We start from the raw sequence: 23,657 nt of genomic DNA, 5'->3' as shown, positions 1-23,657 counted from the left end.
CCTGGCCAGAGCATAGGAGGCAAAGGACTGACTCACATCCAAATCCTTTCCAGACTGCAGCCTGGGAAGGAAGACCCTTCTCCAAGGTCACCCCAAATACTTATATGCTTCCTCAGCATGCACCATTGGCAATACAGCTCCTAGCTGGATGCCAGAGAGATATAAATATTCATAAATACTTATAACTCAACAATATTCTTTCTTCTTGTTCTGTCTGCCAGGGACACTTCCTGACAACAGGCAGAAGTAAACAATATCCCGAGCTTAGGGGAACCCAATGAATACAGAAACAATAACAATTCAACCTCAGGCTGACTTCACCCTAGATGTAACACCAAATTTATAATAGGGACGCTCCAACTTATGGCCCTACGTATATTACCAGGCTCAACTAAGCTCTCCTTGGCAGTAAGACTTGGTCATAACCTGAGTGTTACAACACTGTAGACCTCAGTGGGCTGCACATAAATCCAAGCCCTGGTTTAAATTCAGACAAAGAACAATATTCACTTTTCTAGAACAATGTAAAATGTCCCTATCCCCGCTTGTACAGAAACCACCAAAACAATTCCTGAAAGAATACATTAATGGAAAATGTAATACGGGAAGTTAAATAAAGTATGGAACTGGAGAAAATCAAGAACTATTGATTACAATAATCATATTAGCCTTATCAGTATTCATGGCTAGTAATTTAATCTTGCCCACATAAGTAGACTATGAAAATTATATTCTTAGAGTTAGAGGGAATATTAATCAAAATACAGAAGCCAGTCAGCTGCAGGAACTGTGCATATATTTTGTTTCTTGAAAATGCTGACAGCTGGGTTTTGTAATTTCTTTCCTCAGCAATTTGCCATTAAACATGATGTATTTTGCAGAAAGTTACATAAAGATGTGCTGTACTCTATACAGTACATAACTATAAATATTATGTGATAGTGTAGAAGAGTGATGTACATCAAGGCCTTGGCTGTGGAGAAGAATAGGTATAACAACATGTATTAAGTCATGCCTAACAAAAACACCCAAATTGTTAAGGTAGGACAGGTAGCACCCAGCTTTATTGAGTGTGCACAGCGTATTTATACCAAATATCAGGATAGACCACACAGATTTCAGTGTTGGTTTGCCATTGCCACTACCGTTGGTCTTTACTGAGTTTGCAAATCACGAACGTTGGACCAAAAACTTTGCAGGTTAACCAGCAGAAATAAGGAACAACCCATAATATATTGCATATAATTTGCCCCTGGTCTGTTGAGCTAATGAAGGAATTGATAACTTGGGGGGAACCCCACTCACTTTTTTTTTAACTGGGAGGGGGGGGGAGGTGGGTCCCTCCTAACACTCCTACCAGACCTAAAGGGTCTGGTATTAATTGGGGGGAAGCTCATGCTTTTTTTTTAGACTGTAAAAAAAAAAAAAAATTTTTTTTTGTCTAATGTCACTTTGCTGCAACGCAAATTCATTCACAAAAATTCGTACAGACTACCGCTAACGAATTTCGTCCGAAAATTTCGTTTTTCTCGAATTCGTTTTCATTTGTCATTTTTGTTATTCAGATGCATCCGAATCTTCGAATAACGAAAATTTGACCGAAGAACAAATTTTTCCAAAACGAATCGCACATGTCTAATACCTACTGTGCTATACTGTGGTTTTAAATGTGCCATTGGTACTTGCCCCCCTTGGCAGTGCCTGGCTTCCCGTGACTTGTGAATTCTGCAAATTGCCTGAATTAAAATAACATAGACTTCAATTGAGGTTCACTGCAAAGTTCATAAACTTTGACCAAGATTTGCAAAACTGTTCATGAACAGAACCCTGGCAGATTTGCTCATCGCTAACGATGAGCACAAATTCGCATAATATAGCCTAAAGTCCTATCCTAACTATAGATTCAGGACAGATGTTCAACTATCTAAAGCCCACTGATGGCATCAACCAGAGACCATATGACTGTTGGCAAGCTAAACCCTGCCAGTATAGCTGTGAGAATAGCAAACAAGTGGACTGGGAAGCTGTCATGCAGCACAAGGAAATCATGAATTACATTTTATATTTATTATTTCAGTCCCACAATTAGTGACCAAGGGGATGAGTTGGTTATTTCTCTAAGTTGACTTGTGCTAAATATGCATAAACATTTGCAAATGTCACTAATGAACAGCAATTAACATAATATGACATTCATTAAAATTTCATAATTCCAAGCTACGATTTGGTGTTCTGAAATTGTCACAATTTAGAAGTGACCTGTGTTTGCCTTTAGGATAATGATATTTGGATAATGTTTACTGTCATTATAAGCAGTTTAATGCAAAGAAAAAAGCAAAACAAAATAGCCCCCATTGTGTACAACCCAAACCAACCCCCCTCTCCTCCACGCTCGAGCATGCTGATTGAACAATGAAGGGAGCATAGTTTTAATGCATAATACCTTTTATCCAACCTATAAATTATTGTATTTGTTATTTGAAAGGCCAATAAAAATGAAACATAGTGGTGATAAAAAAAAGCATTTGTAGGTTAATCTAATAATTTCTTAATATTTGCTTTGATTTGCGGATGCTCGGTATGGATGATGGCGCCATTGTATGTATAACCTGTTTAGATGTGGTGAATACCGGGCTTCATTTAGCACTGGTATGCTTGTCTACTGTCATGGATACTGACAATTACACATTCTGTGAGTATTCATTTTGATTGTACTATACAATTAGTTTGGAATTATATCATAACATTTTACACTACAGTCATCATGTTTACCAACAGCTCCAACTCTCTCAACTCAGCTTTCCTGAATTTCCTGTCCAGTACAAGATCATAGGGGACAGAGCAGTCTCCAGCAGCTGTCCATCTACTAGCTTAGAGAAAAGAAGAGGGAGGAGCAAGGAGAGCAGGGAGTGGTTTGTATTGCCATTCCTTTGTGTTTGTGGAGACACACATAGCTTACTAGCGCACACAAGAGTGGCTCCATAGGACCCTGCAAGGGATAACTCCCGGCATGTATAAAACTAACCCTTGCAGTGGGGCTCATACATGATCCAGTAAAAGGGGCGGGACAGAAACAGTCAAGCTGGGGAATGAAGGAATAGATGATGCTGTATGTCCTCCAGCCCGGAAATGACGTGGGTTTTATTTGACTTGCTGCAGCTTCTATTGTACACTGTGATTAACTCACAAAGTGCAGTGAAATCAGAGTAGACAATTTCAGAGAGGAGCCTGTCAAACAATGTAAGACAGAAGGGAAGGTGAGAGTTCAGCTTTAGTAAGTCTTGGGGGAAAGGCTTACAAGATAATACCCCCTTCTTATGCCACTTAAAGCTGGTGAGACCAATGTCTTCTAGAATAAACCTCCTCCGTTTGCAATTTAGCGTGGGCTATGAAGAAGAGGATCTTTTTCCTGCATGTTGCTGAATTTTTCCACCCAAACTAGTCATTGTTATTCTCCTGTTACAATGTTTGATGCTCACCTGGCAGGTTATTAGCAGCAAGAGCAATGGCCCGTATCCACACATGCTGCTTTTTTATCTATCAAAGTGGCAGTGACAAAACAACAGGCACGGTTCTACAGGGAAGCTATCAAGCAGAAAGAATGTCTGCAACACTAAATCCACAAAACATCATCCTTAACAGGGCTCTAAGTGGACGGCGAGGGCCAATATCTCTCCTTTCACGTTCGAAGGGCTTGCGGTGGCAATTAAAATGACAGAAATGAAACGTTTTATTTAGAAGGAAGGCGAGGCTTTTTATTTTTTTTTACTTCGACACCTCTGGTTATAAAAAATAAATAAATGTGTAATAAAATAATATTCTATGTACTGTTTCATCGGTACGATCGATGTGGAAGTGTCAAAAGTTGAGCTCGTTTCCGAAATCTCATCTTGAAAAGTTGCACAGAACAGCAAAATCTTGGGAGGCATCTTAAAATGGAATTGTTTACAACGTGTGCCATTCCTATGAAGGGAAGCATGACTGGCTTTTGTAGCCGCTCGTAAGCAGGGCCAGATCTATAATGAGGCACACTGAGGTGGTTGCCTCAGGTGACATCTTAATGAGTCACGTGGAGGGGCCACACCTGCCGTGGCATTTCATTGGGTCACATGGGAGGGGGGCACACCTTCCGCCCCCTTTACGGCCAGAACATCCCAGGTTGCTAAGAGCTCTTAGTACCTGTGGCGCTCTGGCCAGCATTCTGCCCAGCTCACTGACATCACTGGTTGCCAGGAGCTGGGCGCAATGCCAGCCAGAGCATCCTGCTCAGCTTATGGCAGCCAGTGACGTTAGTGAGCTGCACTGGATGCTGGACAGAGGTACGGCGTACAACCACACATTACTGTGCACCACCAACACCCCCCCTGTGACGTGCACCGCCAGCATCCATCCTCCCTGGTCTTAGGTGTAGAAAATTGTACCCTGCTCATAAGCTTAAAGGAGAACTATGGGGTCAGTGTTTTTCCCCATAGTTCTTCTTAGGGTAACGGGAGGACACAAACTAGCATCTTCCCGTTACCCTAAGCTCAGTATACCGCGAGCTACAGCTCGCGGTATACTGAGAAGCCGGAGCGGATCCCGACGTAGATGACGGGATCCGCCCAGCTGCGTGAGTGACAGCTGGCTCTGCCTATCTAGAGGCAGAGCCAGCTGTACCCGCCCCCTCCCCCGTCCGTTCCGCCAGTCAGCGCTGGCAGATCGGAGCGGGGAGAGGGGAATCCAGCCCCTCCCCTTGTCACGGCAGAGAGCCGTGACAGGATCGAGAGGTGAGCGAACCTGGTATGTGTTCGCTCACCTCCCGATCTACTGAGCCGACCTGTGACAGTCTCATTGTCACAGGTCGGCTAGAACTATGAGGTGAGTGGAAATCACTCATCTCATAGTTCTCCTTTAATGATTTGTTGTCACCTCCTGTTAGGTTGTTGTACGTCTTCTAGCCAAGGGATTTTGAAGCTTAAGCCTCATTCACACAGGCAATAAGGGGCAGTTGATGTGCAGTTTTACCACCCCCAGCCACCCGCTGCAGTGTCAGCACTGTGGCCACACTGTGCTGTACGCATTGCTGTGGCCGCAAAGCTTTGCATGGCCACACAGCAAAAAATCAACAGCATGTTGTGTTTGACAGGTGGTGTCGCTTGTCAACTATGACAGTTGAAATTAATTGGAATGTATCGCTACGGTGGGGCATAGGACAACGCCAGTTGCAACATGGTACTTCAATATCAAATCCTATTGGGATTGACAAAAAAAAACCCGCATTCAGGAGGTGGCAGTATTGTCTCCTAATTTCCGGTCAGCGTGTTCCCCCCTCCTCTAAAAAGAAATCCACCACAGATCACTTTTTAGAGGGCAGTGGAGTCAAGCCCATGTAAGTGAGGCCTTCAAAAATAAGTAAGCCTTCAGCAATTCTCTAACTTTTCGAGCAGGGTCGACAATAAATAAAAAACACACGCAATAACCAGCCAATATATAACTGAATAACTGCCTTAATCAGTTTATTTCAGAGGTCACATGACTCCTATTACAATTTGCAGTGCCGGGCGGTAGGTGGTGCTAAGTTGCAATGAGTCACATGTGCTGCCTGACTGCTTTACACGGTGAGGACAGCAAAGCTCTGTGGATGAGCTGCTGTCAATTAAATGTACTGACCTGCCCTGTGACATCATCATAGTAAGCCACACATAGGGATGGCTTTAGCTTTATTTAGCTATCCAGAGCATGCTGAATGTGGGGGGAAAGTTGCAGGGGATAGATGAGGCTGAAAATCATTGCCAAGGAGGAACAGTAACACACCCCCAGGTTCAACAGGTATTTTAACAAAATACAAGACATAAAAAAAAAAAAATGTATAATCCATTGAAATCACCAAATGGCAGATGACGCCAGTGGAGGTTTCCAGTGGGGCTTCGGCAGTAGAGGCCGGGGTCGCGGAAAAGGCAGGGGCCACGTAAGAGGACATGGGGCCCATGAAGGAAAAGCAGACAAAAAGGAATGGTTCTCGTCACCACAAACTCAGTTGCCTGGGGAAGGACATGAAGATCAAATCCCTGGAGGAGGTCTGCCTCTTCTCTCTGCCCATGGAGTCTGAGATCATTGACTTCTTTCTGGGCTCCACTCTAAAAGATGAGGTCCTGAAGATCATGCATGTGCAGAAGCAGACCCAGGCTGGACAGCAGACCATTTTCAAGGCTTTTGTGGCTATTGAAGACTACAACGGCCATAGGGCATGAAGTGCCCCAAGGAAGTTGCCACTGCCATCCGTGGTGCCATCATTCTGCCCAAACTGTACATTGTATCTGTCCACAGAGGCTACTGGGGTAACAAAATCTGCAAGCCACACACTGTGCCCTGAAGGTGTCAGGTGGTTGTAGTTCCATACTTGAGTGTCTTTTCCTGGCTCCCAGAGGTACTGGCATTGTGTCAGCTGCTGTCCCCAAGAAGCTGATGCGGATAGCTGGTATGGATGACTGCTACACCTCTGCACCTCACCTAGGGCCACTGCTACACCTCAGCTAGAGGCTGCACTGCCACTCTGGGTAACTTTTCTAAAGCCACCTTTGATTCCATCTCAAAGACATACAGCTATCTATTTAGCTTTGGTTGTAGTGGAGAGGGATTAGAGCACCTGTCAGGTTTTTATTGCTGTCTGCATCCCCATCAGGGAGCTTCACCCTATTTGTCCTGGTGACCGTTATCATTCAAAGTGAAAGAAAATCCCAAACTTTGGGCTGTCATCAGAAAAGGAATAGTTGGGAAATCTTCTAATGGGGGCACTAGTTCTGGTCACCCTGCTGATAATCAGGGATTTCCCTCACTTTGGAGATATTTCCTCTCACTTCCTGGTGTGGCTACCAGACAGGAAGTGAAGGGAAATCTCCCCAGTGGGACACAGATGGAAAAAAAAAAGTCTTAACTGTCCTTATTTAAAACTTTAAAAAAATAATTTTGGCTTCTGTTCTACTATAACAGAAAATGAGAACATAAAAAGAAAGTGTTAGATTTTTGTGCAGCATAATATTTGATTTGTGTTTGGATCTAGATACTCACAGAGTAAGACATTCGCCAGTAAATTGATATTCTGAACCCGTTACAGAGTTTCTTTGCAGCTTGGTTAGCTGTAGGAGAAAGTATCTTGAAGGCACCAGGGTGAACGTCAGGAAGGAGAAGCTTCAGGCAGGGTCTGGACTATGTTGTCTGATGTTATCATCAACAGCGTATCTTAAGGTTTGTATTTGATATGCAGAGCGGCAAACATTGTAACATGTTTAATGGGAATGTAGCCAGCAGACATCTAAGATGAAATATTGTTTAGAATATGAGATCTCATCACAGCCAAACTTCACAAAGTTTTATATTTCTGCTTTACAGGGAACCAACAAACCACATTTGTACAAGACATTAAAAAGGTACGCTAATATCCAAATTAGGAAAATATATAAAAAGTAAAAGCGCAAAAGCTGCACCATGACCTTTCCATGCATTGCTATCAATAACATGTTTTATGTACTGGTTATTTATCACAGAATCGATACATGTGTTAGCACATAATGCCTGCTTACACCTTACCCCTGGCTCACTTGGAACGCAATCTCCCTGCAGGGCTGCCAGAATCTAATAGGAATAAGAGCAGTTTGCGGTTTATTTACATTAGATCAGTCACTCTATAACAAAAGAAGGACGCTGAAACATGAAATAATCCAAGATGTACTGATAACTTTGGTGTAATTCCACCTTCTCTTCACATGAAGCAGTGGCACAAAAGTTTCACAAGGTAGCCTTTTTTTTGCCCAAATGCACTGTATGCTCTCACTCCATCTACATGCGCTCACCCAATCTACATGCACTCTCTCCAATTACATGCACTCACTCCATCTACATGCACATACTCCACTCTACATGCGCTCACTCCATCTAGATGCACATACTCCACTCTACATGCGCTCACTCCATCTACATGCGCTCACTCCATCTACATGTGCTCACTCCATCTACATGCGCTCACTCCATCTACATGCGCTCACTCCATCTACACGTACTCACTCCATCTACATGCGCTCACTCCATCTACACGGACTCACTCCATCTACATGCTCTCACTCCATCTACATGCTCTCACTCCATCTACATGCACTTACTTGACCTGGTATCGGCCTCTTGCAGTACCTATACAGTAGAGCTGGTGTATGAGAGGGAGAAGCAGCACAAGGAGCCAATCAGTTCATGTGCTCATAAGAGGAGAGAGCAGAGTAATAGAGAGATGATCTCATCACTATGCTGCTTCTCATTCCACTGTCCAGTCACAGGCTGTGGTGGGTTCGGGATGACCTGGGCTCAGAGGATGAGGCTGACCATTAGACTGAGGACATCTGGTGGCAGAGAAAAAGTACTGTGAGGGAAATCTCCATAATGAAGGTGAATATTGCAGGAAAGCTGGTTTTGTTTTATATTTTATTGGCCTATTCATGTGTATCTAGTTATTTTTGGCTAGAGTTATCCTTTGATAAATATGGAAAAAGAAAAAAGTTAACTGCTGCTACAAAACAGTTAATGGATTTTTTTCTTATTTTTGTCCTGAGGTTAAAGTGGGGACACCTAATGTAAAGGGGCACTCTGGTGGGGATACCTAATGTAAGGGGTCACTCTGGTGGGGATACCTAATGTAAGGGGGCACTCTGGTGGGGACACCTAATGTAAGGGGGCACTTTGGTGGGGACACCTAATGTAAGGGGGCACTTTGGTGGGGACACCTAATGTAAGGGGGCACTTTGGTGGGGACACCTAATGTAAGGGGGCACTTTGGTGGGGACACCTAATGTAAGGGGGCACTTTGGTGGGGACACCTAATGTAAGGGGGCACTTTGGTGGGGACACCTAATGTAAGGGGGCACTTTGGTGGGGACACCTAATGTAAGGGGGCACTTTGGTGGGGACACCTAATGTAAGGGGGCACTTTGGTGGGGACACCTAATGTAAGGGGGCACTTTGGTGGGGACACCTAATGTAAGGGGGCACTTTGGTGGGAACACCTAATGTAAGGGGGCACTCTGATGAGGACACCTAATTTAAGAGAGCATTCTGATGAGAACAACCAATGTAAGGGGCACTCTGATGAGAACAACCAATGTAAGGGGGCACTCCGAGGGGAACATCTAATGTAAGGGGGCATTCTGATGAGGACAACTAAAGTAAGAGGGCACTCTGATGAGGACACCTAATGTAAGAGGGCACTCTGATAGGGACAACTAATGTAAGGAGGGCACTCTGATAGGGACAACTAATGTAAGGAGGCACGCTCATGGGGACATCTAATGTAAGTGGGCACTCTGAGGGGAACATCTAATGTAAGAGTGCACTCTCATGGGGACATCTAATGTAAGGGGGCACTCTCATGGGGGCAACTAATGTTAGGAGGACACTCTGATGGGGACACCTAATGCTAGGAGGCACTTTCATGGGGACAAGTAATGCAAGGGGGCACTCTGATGAAGACAACCAATGTAAGGGGGCACTCTGAGGGGACATCTAATGTAAGAGGGCCATTCTCATGGGGACATCTAATATAAGAGGGCACTCTAATGAGGACAACTAATGTAAGGAGGCACTCTGATGGGGACACCTAATGTTAGGATGCACTCTCATGGGGGCATTTAATGTAAGGGGGCACTCTGATGGAGTCAAAGCACAAATATTAGATTTGGCTGAATATTTTACTGATAGAACCTTATTGAACTTTAATTTAATGCTCCTGCTCTATGCTTTGGATGTCAGCAATACAGAAGCCAGTGTTCTACCTGTTTCGAAAGCCATGCAGTGCTCTCTCTTTCTCCCATCGCAGCAGCAGCGGGGGAGAAGAAGAAGAATCTCCTTGATTCTTCTTCCTTGACTTTTCAGTATACTTTTTAAATAACGCTAACATAAAAGTCCAGGAAAATATATTCTTAGTTATATTATTACTATTATAAGTTATAATGAGTTAGTGATGTTTCTCTTAAATGCAGACTTCCAGAATTTCTCCTGGGGAGTGAAATATGTGATGTAATAAAATTATCTGTCTACTGCCTGGAATCTTGGAGACCTCATCGATTCCCAGAAAAAATGTTGGAGAATTAATTGCTGAACATCTGCAGCATCTCCGTTGCCTCCCACAGTTATCCTAATCATTATGCCAAGATTAAAGTTCAAGCGCTTGCCTCAGTACACTGACAAAAAAGCTAGTGTTCACTAGTGGTCTGGAATGGTAATGTGCCATTGTTATAATGACATATTTTCAGGAATAATGTTATGCTGAAACTCAGACACAGCCCATGCTCAGGATGCTTTTTATAGTCTTTGAAAACTTTGTAAAGCTGGAGAAAGGTTTATTGAGAAGATGACGTTTTTACTTCCAGTGACCCTCGGTCCTTTTGCCTTTGTTCTCCAAGCACCTGAACATTTCTCAACTGAACAATTGTGATGCAGTTAAATATTCTGTTTTCCAGATGGTCTCAGAATCTGCCTAGAAGTTTACTAAATAAAAGTCCAGGAGTGAAAATGTGCTCTCCATGGCCCATTGTGAAGAGCTTGGTGTTACCCATCCACACATGGACACATGGACAACCTAACAGTGCTACAAACCCAAATTACAGTTACCTAGATGGACATTAGAACGTTTTATTTACCCTTCAGCTGGTAATCATTAACCATTATAAGTAGTGAACAACAGATGCAGAGAAAATAAGGAACTATGGTTCAGAGCTACTTAATTATAATGAACTAACGAGGGGAAAGCTGTAGACAGTCACAAAGGTACCTGGTTCCAGATAGAACAAGGGACCCACATACTAATCCTTGGTTCTTTCCAAGCCTATTAATTTTTGCCATCATTGCAAACTTCTCTTTCTACATTACTGCAAAGATACCCATAGATATTAGACAACAATTATATAATAGCTTTGACAATCACCGAGTACATGGTAAATGACCACATTAGGTAACCTCTGGAAGTTTATATTAGAGGAAAAATCTCATCCATCTCATCAAACTGAGTGGTGGTCAACATTATGTGAAAACTTGTTACATGGAGAAATGCACTTTAACGCCCTATCCTGGGTAAAATATGAACATCTCCCACCCTTAATACCTGACCCTTTAACCCTTACTGCAAGGATTTTTATATTTCTCACCTGGTGAAGCAAATTAGACTCACCTAACTCTGCCATCCAGGTCCCTTGCAGATGCCCTCAACACAATGCTGTAGAATGCTGAGCTCAGTGGATGCTATACAAGGTGCACGTTTTTAGCATATTCTGTAAGTGCAATTCTTTTTAACTAATACATGTTTTAAAAATACTGCTCAATGGGAAGCATTTTTATGTCTTTTTGAGTAACAGTGGCAATATAGCAAAAGAGGAAAGTGGAGAGCCATGAAGAGAGCCAGATCCAGCCATCCATCGCTCTGAAGGAAGGAGGAGCAAACTGGAAGTCAGCAGTAGTCATCTACCCCTTTGAAGGATTGGGAAACATAGAGGGTTATTCACTATAGAGCTGAAGGATCCAGTCGTAGCTACAAGTAGTGCATGTAATAACATAATATACCCATTTGGTGTTACAATTAATTGGAAATTTCTCCTTAGCTACAGCTGATGTTACGACCCAAGTTTTTTTGTGTACCCTGCAATACCTGCAGGTGTTATATTTACAGTGAAAAGATCCCACAACTAATAGCCATGTTTTTTCTTTAGTAATATTTGGCTTGAAATTACTAGGGGGAAGCATGAACCCCAATGTCAGCACTTTTCTGGTAGAATATTTACATCCATCCTTAAGAATGTTGTACAGCTCTCTGTCAATAAACAAAATGGATAATCTTTTGTTAATAATATGTTTAATTTGTTGGAATTGTAACAAAATTAACTCTTCTATCTTTGTTATGATATGGTCTTTTCTTCTGTAAAGAGAGTGAATCTTGGGATCTAGCACAAGCTAAACTGATTGCCCTTGTTAACATCCATTCAGGATATCCCCTCACTCTCAAACGATTTTCTAAGATGATACACTCATGATAGGAAGATACACTTGTGGTGCATCATGTGACTTCAGCTTTGTGAAAGGAAAAAGGGTATTTAAAACATATTATCCCAGAGATAGGCTTTAATTGTATACATGCTATAGAAAAAGAGTGGATCCTGGTAACATCACAGAATATGATTCCAATGGTGCTAGAGATGCCACAGAGGGGTCAAATGCAGCAAAAGGCATAGTAAATAATGAGATGGGGTGAACTGGGCAGCAGCTTTTGCAGTCACATGCAGTTGCCATTTGGATTCCTAATAGAGACAGGCCTTAACTAGGTAGCACATAGGAGGCCACGCACATTTTTGGAACCATGGTCATGGCGGACTCTCACTGTATGTTTTTCAGTGAAGTGAACCTCTCTACTGCCCTCTTCAATCTACATCCGACACGGGGCCAAAGACCATGAAAGATGGACATCAATAAATTGTAATTTATAGACTGGGGAAGTGTCAGGAAGGCAATCAGCTTTTGTAAATTCAGTTGGTGAATAGTATTATTGAATAGAATATAAAAACAATAACATTGGTGTAACTGTAGCCATGGTCTTTTATTGCTTTTGCACAGTTTAGCTATCTCTGTAAACTTTGTTTCTTCCTGTGGTTCTCCATTGTGCTCCTCCTAAAGTTTTCAACATAAACTTGGCATGGGACAAACGATGAAGAAATTCCTATTTCATTAAGGAAGCTGTAATTAGACCCCCAGGCACAGGCCTAACAACAATATTTTATAGGCAAAAACCGCACATGTCTAGCTGCACAATAGATATACGGCCTGCCCTCTGTTAGTAACCCGCGGTTTTATATCACAGTGGGAGCAAAATGTTTACATTCCGATGGCTGGCCAAATTGTTCCAGCTTTAAGTTGTTAATTATAGCATTTCTTTACGTGCTGCTTATTCACAGTCCCTAGTTATCTTTCTTTTATGTTCGCCATCAATGTGATGTATTCCCATAAGTGCAAAAATGGGTACTTTACATATATTGAGTCTCTTTACAATAGCATAAAAGGTGAAAAACAATAAGATTAGAAAAAAAAGCACCAAAACAGAAAGTAATCTGCAATAATAATCTTCAAACAGAAAAAGTCGTATTTGTGTTTTTTCCATTTGGTTCAATTTGTACTGCAATCGGCTCTGTGTAGAAGCCATTTTTGCATAGAATATTAATCACAGTGACATTTAAAGGGGCTGTGTTGCCTTGAGATACAGGATTCCATGCTGTGTCTGTGTCTCGCTGTAGACAGAGAGCGTACGCATTCTGACAGATCAAGCAGAAAAGTCATTGTAGACTTGGGTTTGTCAAACGATGTTTCATTTTGGCCCAGCTGATTTTTAGCAGTTTGCCACGATGGTGTCTGATTTTTATGGGTAACAGCCTAGAGAAGAAAGAATTACTAATTTTATGGCATATTTAATAGGAAAGACCATTTCAGTTAATGTTTTAAATTCTGATCTAGCTTATTTTGTAAATGCATTAGCATGAGCTATTAAAGCCCAACTCCAGGCTCCTCCATCCCCCAGAGGACACCTTGAAGCCCCCACCAACAATATTCTATGTTTTTTTTTTTTTACTTACCTTTGTCTCATGTCTTCTGGCCAGTTGCATGACACGCAGGGTCCTGTTCCTCTTTGGTCTTCCTGGGTGGTCTCAGATGATGCAGAGAGCACTAATGTGATGGCATCAGGTCCACTCTGCATCAATAAACTGTGCATGTAGGCAGCTGTGTTCAGGAGACAGGGCCATGACGGCCTGCACTCACAGTCTTTCCTCAATCTTCTCTGGGTGTCATTCAACCGGGGGAATGAAGACATCCGGTGACAGAAAATAGGTACTGCAGGGGACAGAAGGTGACTATTGCAGTCTGAGTAGTTTTGTTTTTTTTTTGGAACCTCAGGAGGACATAAAAAATAGCCTGTAATTGGGCTTTAAGTTTACTAACATAAAATGTAATGCTGGGGGAGGACATCAATATTCAGGGCTGACCTTGTGAATCTCTCCCTTTCCCCCCTCCCTGGGCCTCCTGCCTGGGGGAGGGTGCTGTGGATTGTCTGACCCTTTTAGACCTGCTGCCTAAGAAGGGACGCCATGTGCTTAGACTAAGGCCTGGGTCAGAGGCTCAGTGCGAGAAGGTTGAGGATAGAGATTACAGAGAGCAACTTCAGTAGGTACGGAAAGCCTGAGAAGTTCATCCTTTACTGAAACATGAATATTTACACTGAAATGGATTGGTAGCTATTACATTAAGTACTATACAGCCAGTGGCTCAAGACACAGATTGCTGCAATTGGCCTAATGTTCCTCTTTCTGTGAAGACTGCAAGTACTTTGTTCTATCATTTTTGGATGTCTACAACATCCTGAGTGTCCTGTGCCCTAACCTTCTCTCTCAAAGTTCTTCAATAAAAGATCATCAGCATCGTACCATCTATGTGGAAGTCAATTTTATCGGTTGCCACTGAAGGTTTGGTAAGTGCTTTGGCGCAGTGATGCAGTAGTAATCCCTAGACAGGCTAGGAGGGACGGATCTATCCAGCGGGTCCTTTGTGGGTGAGCCCTACACTGGTTATTCACTTGAAGGAACCTACATTTTTATATGACATTATAACATCTATTCTTCAGGTCTATACAGTTTTTTCTGTATGGTAAATGATGTTCTTCTGCATGTGATTATCCAGTACCACTATCTATTGGGATCGCAGAGCATTAGGGCTCATTTACACTAGTCCACATGCTAAAAATCCTCAATTTTACCATGAAGGTTTATATGCTATGTTCGGCCTGGCAGGTCGAAGGTTGTTTACTGGCATTGTTCAGTTGCTGAAAGACACCAGTCGCCACTAATAGAGTGAACAAGCCCCAAAGCTGACCAGGCCATGCCCCAGGTCAAGTATGTCCTCTATGTTATACATACTGACCATTATTAGCTGCTGTGCAAAAATGTCACATCCCTGCCATGTCGTTGCCACCCCCCGCCCCCCCACCTTTGGGGTCTCTGTATATATCGCTAATCTTCGCGGCACATTAATGCTTTTGTAGCAAAGCTATTAAGTTATATGGTAAATTCCAACACCATCATAAATTAAACACATTGCCATATTAGAGAATGCACTTGTAATGTCTCTGTTTGAGTCTATTATTGTCTGTGAATACTGAAGTTCCTGCTTAAAATGATAGAAAAGTTTAGGCTTGATAATGGCTGGGGCTAAAAAAAAAAAAAAAGACAGACGAGTCACAAAGGAACACTGGAGCCATTCTTAAAATAAATTGCAAGGTAAGGTTCATCAAGCATTGCCAAGACCTTGTCAGCCAATAAAAATGTAAATGTAGGCTGTCTATTTAAGGAACATTCATAATAGCCCCTGACAAAGACCAATGTGGCATGCTGGAAAATTTAATTCCCTGATGTAATATTTTCAGACCTACTCCATAATGTGCAGTAACCCATAGCAACTGTCTAAATCCCTATAAATATTAGACACTTTTATATATATATTGAGAATAAGCATCATCCAATCAGCCTTATTTATTAGCAAAAATGATGCAATCAAAACCAAGATATTCTGTACAAGTTATGCTTGTTCAGGGAAGAACTGGGAACCTTTGGCCCGGGATGCAATGGTAACCATGTGGCCCTTTCATGGTACAGACAGATTTATTTGGGCTAAAGAAAGTGTACCATGCAAAGCATGCCATGGTGCCTCAGTTATTGTGGACATCACAAAAGAAGTTGGTGATGAAAGACTTTCTGGAAATCTGGAAATCTTGGCAAAATGCAATGGAGTCAGTGGAGAAGATAGAATTAAAGTGACACTAAATAAGTTCAATCTTAAAAATGCATCGAAATACATTAAAGCAGAATTAAAGTCGACATTTTTTTGGCATATATCTACTGCTAGCAAGCATTAGATATATGCCCCATGATTTAAAAAATAAATAAAAAAGTAGGCAAATATCTAATTACTTACCTGTTCCAGCATCGCTCGCTCCCGGCTGAAGAACTCCTGTCTCACAAATGGCTGTGGAGGTGGAAGTGTGTGGGCACATGCACAGTAGAGCGGAGGGGAGAAAAGAGAAATAAAAGTGAATGGATGCAGCCCGGTAGCCGTGAGCGTGCACATCGGACAGACGCCGTGGGACACGAGGCGTTTGTGGTGGATCAGAGAACGGCACCAGCACTGGAGGGACTGTCGGAAACCAGTGGAATGAGGAAGATGATTGGATCAAGAGGCATCAAATAAGGTAAGTGCTTACAGCAGCTTTGGGGGGAGGGGGAAGCTTTAATGTCACTTTAACTATTAACAAAAATGTATCTTTTTTGTGTATTACTCAGCTGTAGATCCTCAAATCTACTCTGAAGTGGTGCTGACACTGTTCTTCCTTCTGGAGGGTGGCTACTTTTGTTCCCCATGGTCCCTGTGTGTGTTGTAAAGTAGTCAGTCACCACTCCAAGCTCACTCCCATGATTGACTACAATCTCAATACAAATGAGTAAATTAAAGGTGAGATTGTATTCCATCACAGTAGTGATCTTGGAGTGGTGACTACTTTACAACACACACAAGGACCATGGGGAACAAAAGTAGCCACCCTCCAGAAGGAAGGACAGTGTCAGCACCAATTCAGAGATGATTTGAGGATCTACAGCTGAGTGATACACAAATAAACTACACTTTTTTAATAGTTTAGGGTACCGTATTTGAATGCCTATTTAAGATTTAACTCCTGAGTTTTGTTTCACTTTGAAGTGTTGGTGGTGATTTTTAAAGTTGCAATGGGATGTAAATGGCTCTTGCGTTGACAGATGCATCTTGCCACAACTCTGAACCCCCTTTGCCAAAAACTGCACTTCCTTACCCGATTTTATATAAAGTAAAAAACAGATAAAATCAACGAACCCAAATACACTCAAAACCCCAACGCCTCTAAATAAAGAAAACATTCGATAATTTTTGTTCAAAGCACATTTCGCCAAATAGCTTGATAAGATATATTGTGGGATTCCATTATGGCAAATTTTCACCGTTTCGATGGCTAAATCAATTTCTGGAAAATCACTCCACTCATCCCTGCAGGTGAGGTGTGTCAGAATTCTAACTTTAGAGCCTTTAACATGTTGCAGAGGGGTCTATTAATGATTTAAGTTTATTTTAGAATGATTTATTATTTTTAAACTTTGTTACAAGTCCATTTTAAATGTTCTAAAAGCTAACCGCCTACAAAATCCAAACCGAACAACTATTTGTTATCTTAACATTTTCCATAAACTGCCTTACTGCAGTGGTGTATAATTGTTTAATGTGCGGTATATAAACAATAGACAGGTTTGCGGCACAGAATGTTATTGACAATTACAGTAATAACTTAAAAGTTATAACATTGTAGCATTCGATTGGCAGTGCCATTACAACACGCAGGTCTGGACTGGACAAGTTCATTAAACGGATATCAAATTGCTGCCACGGAGTGCAGAAACAATGCATGCTGTCATTCCAACCCTCTAAAATATTGCTCACTGAAAGATTTTTGTGAATGCCATAAACATAGAAATACCCAGGAGAGCATACACAAGATTGTTATAGTCTTTTCAAATATCATGCAGTATTTAACTGTCAAGTCTCTTGGCATGGGAAAAACAAATACATTAACTTTTATTCCCCTGTTGATAAAGATTTTCTAAAAAGCTGTATAGAGTGTTGTGTATGTACGGAAAAAGACAGGTGACGAGAGTGGAGATGTTGGTTGTATATTATGTCTATAGAAGAAAATATAAATAGGGAAGTCATACCTTGTTAATGTTCCTAACTTGGAGCAAAATCCTTATCTCCCTCTTTCCTCTACAAGTGTCTCTATTTTACGTCTGATGTGTTGATTGGTATATAAATGTACCAGAAGCACAAACATAAAAATATGATGAAAAAGTAAATGAACAGAAGTTACATTAAATTGGACCACTAAATCTAAAGATATAAGCAGATAAAACTGTATGCAATTCTTGAGTTTTTCTGTAAAAGTTGAGGTTCGATCAAGCGTGTAACTAGAAATCACAGGGCCCACTGCAAAATTTTGTATATGGACCTGTGATTTCTAGCTATGCCCCTTGCAGAGCCCACCTGATACACCAAACAGCCCACCTGAGAGTGACCATGCAGAGCCCACCATAGACTCTACAGCAGGGTCTCAGGTGGGCTGCACACCTCTTACCTGTCAGCGTGGTCCACCTCCGTAGTGGCCGGTCCCCGCCTCCTCTTCCGTCCCTGGGCCCCGCCTCTTCTTTCATCATCAGGCCCATGGTCCACAACCATTTGGTCTCCCGTCCTGCATCAAATACCCCAATAAGTCATGGGGTCCATCCCAGAATGATGAGACGAGAGCCATGGTTCCCACACACTTAGAAACATAGAATGTTTGTCCTCCAAGATGCTAGACAGTCGTTCAGATGGCCTTTGGGAGGACATATGGTACCAAAACTAAATCTAAAATAGAAGGGGTAGATACAAGAGCAAAGTTTCCAATTTTCCCTCTTTTGGAGGGACAGTCCTTCTTTATGGAGATACTTTTAGCAGGATGTTTAAACTTTGTATACAGAGCATAATTTCTAGATGGGCTCAAGGTACCATTCTACATGTATTCTACCCATATACAATACATGTATTGCACATGTATTGTAAGGTACCCTTCTACATGTATTGTACCCATGTACAATACATGTATTGCAAGATACCCTTCTACATGTGCAATTTGTGACCCGTGACTGCCCCTCCAAAAGAGGGAAAATTGAAAACTTTGCTTTTGTATCTAACCCTTCAACTTTAGATTTAGCCAACATGCTTGTTTCCACACCAAATACACAGTTAAAATACACAAATGTACATTTCATGTACAGTTCATTTCAGCCAATATTGTCATTCATATGCTCCTGCCAGACAGAAAACCCAACTCCTAGACCTTCACTGCAGCTCCGGTGGTGCTTGGTCCAGGGCACTCCCCAACCTGCTAATTGGGCAGCAGCACACAGAAGAGAGATATCACTCTCCTCTCCTGTGGTCCTGTCTTTTCGTGTTAGAGTGACCACCGAAACAGAGCCTTGATTGCATCTAATGCCTGGTTACCCCTCCAGTAGTCCTGCTGTTAAGGTAATTACAGGATGAGCTGATACTACAGTAGATGCATTTGAAAATGCATTTGATTTTTTTTAATGAATAAGTAAATGCATTAATACAGGTGTTTTATACCTGCCCAGGGCCAGATTCTCTCTCTCTGCTGCCCCAAGGCCAGGTTCCTCAATGCGCCCCCCTACCCGCCAACCCCCCATGTAGAATGGCAGACCTGCAGGCTGCATACAAGTGATCCTGGAGACATTGTCGACATCACTTTTACATAACAAGCGGTGGCTTCCCGGATGTACATTTAGCTCTGCTTGCCCAAAGCAGGGCTAAATGTAGCAAATAACTACCGGCCCGGACGCCCGAAACTGCATGTCCCGGGCATCGGGAGGTAGAAATTCTATACCCCTGCTGCCATTATACTCCCTGCTGCCCCGAGGCCAGGCCTTGGTTGGCCTTGTGGGAAATCCGGCCCTGTACCTGCCTAGCATTTAAAAATCAAGAAATATTGCCAGACATGTTGCATGAAAACCCCATTTCTGGTTTACAAGCAACTATAAGAATGTTTCGGAGAAATGACAGAGGTGCAGCAACACAGAATAATACAACCTTTTATATCTTAGTCAATAAAAGTTTCCGCCATTGTGCTGTGTGATAGACATCTATTGAGAAAGAGCAAGCTCATTTCCATAAGATGACAGTGAATTGTAGTGTTTATTTCTCACATCGGCAATAAAGTTTTTCTTACACACAAACAGCTCCACGACAAGTATCATTCCCTATTCAGACCTTGTTTCTGTGGTACCTGATTCAGTGTTTCTTGTGTATCCCTTGTTGGTCAGGCCTCACGCTTGGCTGCACAGATCATTAGCAAGGCATGCACGGCGTCCCACTGGTTTGAACCAGTGTGCGGTCATTGCGAAATGCCAGATCAGTCTGCAAATGATAAATATATTTAAATAGCAGTAAGTGCTCCTAGAAGAGTAATAAAACACATATTGATTGCCATGTAGGTCAGAACTTAATTATAAAATAAAAAGCAGGTAATGGAAATCCCAATTGAAATGGTCTACTGTAACAAGATTTTTTTAAATAGCAAACAACTTTAACACTTTGCCACTTAAGATCGCTGCCACCTGTCAATGATTCCTAGGTGCTGTCCCAGATTTTTAAGAACAACCAGGTCGGGCCCTACTTTTTTTTCCATTTTGAGCAACATGGGAATAAAATCCCTCCTTGGTTTGCCTATTAAATTAAATTCATATAATCTCATATCTCTCAAGCTATTTAAATTACTTATTTTTTTATACTATCATTTTAAAGCAACTCCGGGATACAAAGTCTATAGCAAGCATCCCCTATGACATTGCTGCCATAATTACGATGTAGTATACATTCTCATGTGGATGACATCTATTAGGAAAGTGTACTGCTTCCTTATTTCCATCACAAATGGTGGTTTTGATGACCACTTGATCCGGGATGGCAAAATAAATGGGATATTTCTCTGAATATCTGTGATGAACTCCCAAATTTTTTTTTGTAGCGCCCCTCCTCTTGGCATGGTACAGAATGACCTCCTAATTAGTGTGGCAGAATAACATTTCTATCTCAGGGTTAGGATCTTGGTGTATGGTGGGGAGAATACTATGTTGAATGCCAGTAACTTTAGTCTTTTTGCCTTTTATTACTGAACTCAAAACTAGGGGAGAGCATTTAGAGGTGCAAGCTACCATAAAAGAGCACACAAATAGGGTACGTTTCCTGGCAATATTATTATTATTATTATTATTAGTAGTAGTAGTAGTAGTAGGCCATGTGTGAGTATCCAGACAGATCAATGACACTGTAATAAAATTACAGTCTTTCTTGAGTATCACTGAATCTCTCCATATTAGTATCCATGATTTTGGAATAAGGTGCCCAACAAGCTCATATAGGCAGGGTCATCTTCATGGTGAGGCGGCCAGAGCATCCCAGGTTGCTAAGAGCTCTGACATCAATGGTTGGCAGGAGCTGAGCTGGACGCTCTGGCTGGTGTCCTTCCCGACTCCTGGCAACCAGTGACATCGATGAGCTGGGCGGGATGCCAGATAGAGCTGGAGCAGGAGGTACTGTGCACCATCCTTAACCCCCCCCCAGGCAACGTGCACCTCCAGCACCATGCTCCCCTTTCTGTTAACATGCACACCAGCAACCTCCACCCCCCTGGTAATTTGCACCGCCAGCAACCCCCAACCTCCCACCTTAGGCGGCAAAAAATGTGAGAACACCACTGTAGATAGGTGTGATGGTCATATACTATTACCGTAGTAAAAAAGGTTATCACAATTTCGTAAATGTTGAGGCTTGGTGTTGCCCCCTCAAACCCTGCTGCCCTGGGCACTGGCCCATAAGTGTCATTATGGTACATATAGCCCTGAATATGTTACTCTGTTTTTTAGTCATGCCTCTGTATAAGACCCTCCGGTCTGGATGGTTGTAGCATAAGCAAATAAATATTTCAGTTATTTTCTCTGCTTGCTGTGACACCACATCTTAAAAGTAGATATTCCACCGCTATTTAACATGGAAAAATCATTTATTACAACGGCCACTTGGAAGGAAATTCAGAGGGGGACACACCACGCCTTCTGGAAATAACTCATCAGACTGATTCCGCACTGTGGAAAAAAACTGTAGAGTATATTGCTTGTTTGCAGTGAGGAAAGGAGAAGATGCTGCATCCAAGTGCAATGCTCAATATGCAATGCACAATCAAGCATCCACAGCCACGGTAATAGATGGATGTTAACTATACTAATGTTTATTTGTCTCTACAATGGAAAACACGTCAAATGAAGATGTTGGATTAAAGTAAATGTAAACCCAATGAAGGTATTTATTTATTACAGTTATTTCTATAGTGCCGACAATTTATGCAGCGCTTTACATCACAGCACATTCACATCAGTCCCTGCCCTCAAGGAGCTTACAATCTAAGGTCCCTATGCCACAGGACTTATTTAGACAGAAGTCAATTAACTTATCTACATGTCTTTGTCATGTGGGAGAAAACCAGAGTACCCAAAGGAAACTGACACAAGCACAGGGAGAACATGCAAACTCCTGGCAGATAGTGACCTGGCCAGGATTTGCCACTTGACTATGCTGGGAAAATGCTGGGAATTTGGCTTAGTTATAAAGGTATTGCTACAACCAAACAGAATGGTTATGACCCCTCCTGTCAGATCATAACTGATTTGCTATATGTTTTTGGGGTACTTTTCCTTTACTTCCGGTCCTGGAGACACAAACAAACTAAGAGATAGTGGTTGAAAAAAACAGGTGTCCCATGTGGAAGCTTCTCCTTCAGCTTTAAACCCTGATATGTGCTTTTGGTTTCCACCCCTGTGACATTGGAGATGTGAAAATGTACAATAGAGGGTGAATCTTGCATAGGGTTCTAACCCTTTCACACTCTACCCAAAAATGAACCCACACTGCATTCTGTGATTGGAGGAGGGGCGGATGAACCTCACAGTTTCCCTTCCTCCAATCACAGAGCACCTTGCACTCATTACAAAGAATGTAAGATGTTTACTGAAAGGAGGAGCTGGATGTTGGTTACTGTATGTGCTTAGATGAAGCACTGAGTTCTCCTTAGGGTAACGGGAGGACACAAACTAGCGTCCTCCCATCACCCTAGGCTCAGAATACCGCGAGCTGTAGCTCGCGGTATACTGAGATGCCGCAGTATACCGCGAGCTGCTGCTCGTGGTATACTGAGACGCCGGAGCTGAATCGGATCCCGACAATTGTGCCGGGATCCGCCCAGCTGCGTGACTGACAGCTGGCTCTGCCTATCTAGAGGCAGAGCCAGCTGTACCCGCCCCCTCCCCCGTCCGTTCTGCCAGTCAGCGCTGGCGGATCGGAGCGGGGAGGGGGGAATTCAGCCCCTCCCCTGTAACGGCAGAGATCAGTGGCATTATCGAGAGGTGAGTGAACGCCGGTATGTGTTCGCTCACCTACCCATCTACTGAGCTGACCTGTGACAGTCTCATTGTCACAGGTCGGCTAGAACTATGAGGTGAGTGAAAAGCACTCACCTCATAGTTCTCCTTTAAGTTTTACCTGTCTATAAGGACATTACATGTGTCTGTATAGCGTTATGCAGCATTTTGCAGGAAACATAACAGATAAAACCTCCTGTATACCATAGATGAGTAAGCACTAGAGACTTACATTGTAGTATACTGCCATCTACAGCTCAAAAGATAATATTACATCTCTGAATGTCAGTACTACAAATCATTGTGTGCTGTTGTGTTTTCAACATTCGAGTGAGAGTGACCAGCTTTGTTTTGAGTACTTCATCTGTTACTGTCCTAGGTTGCTAAGAGCTGTGTGGGCAGATGTGTATGGCTCTTAGCAACCCGGGATGCTCTGGTCTGAAAGGGAGCAGCAGGCACACTACAAGCATTGTGCAGCATTGCGGCCATGCCACTCTGCCTGCCCCCCCC

General features: G+C 42.5%; 1 protein-coding gene and 1 pseudogene across 1 annotated transcript in view; both read left to right on the top strand.

Annotated features, from left to right (window-relative positions):
• Nucleotides 1-23,657, top strand: part of PLXDC2 (plexin domain containing 2) — a 347,246-nt gene that overhangs the window by 28,513 nt on the left and 295,076 nt on the right. The gene's annotated exons all lie outside the window — the stretch shown is intronic.
• Nucleotides 5,879-6,426, top strand: LOC108793326 (annotated as a pseudogene).

Source organism: Nanorana parkeri, unplaced genomic scaffold, assembly GCF_000935625.1.
Source record: "Nanorana parkeri isolate BGI_ZX_2015 unplaced genomic scaffold, ASM93562v1 scaffold23, whole genome shotgun sequence".
NCBI classification, from domain to species: Eukaryota; Metazoa; Chordata; class Amphibia; order Anura; family Dicroglossidae; genus Nanorana; species Nanorana parkeri.
This window is presented reverse-complemented; position numbering and strand designations above follow the sequence as displayed.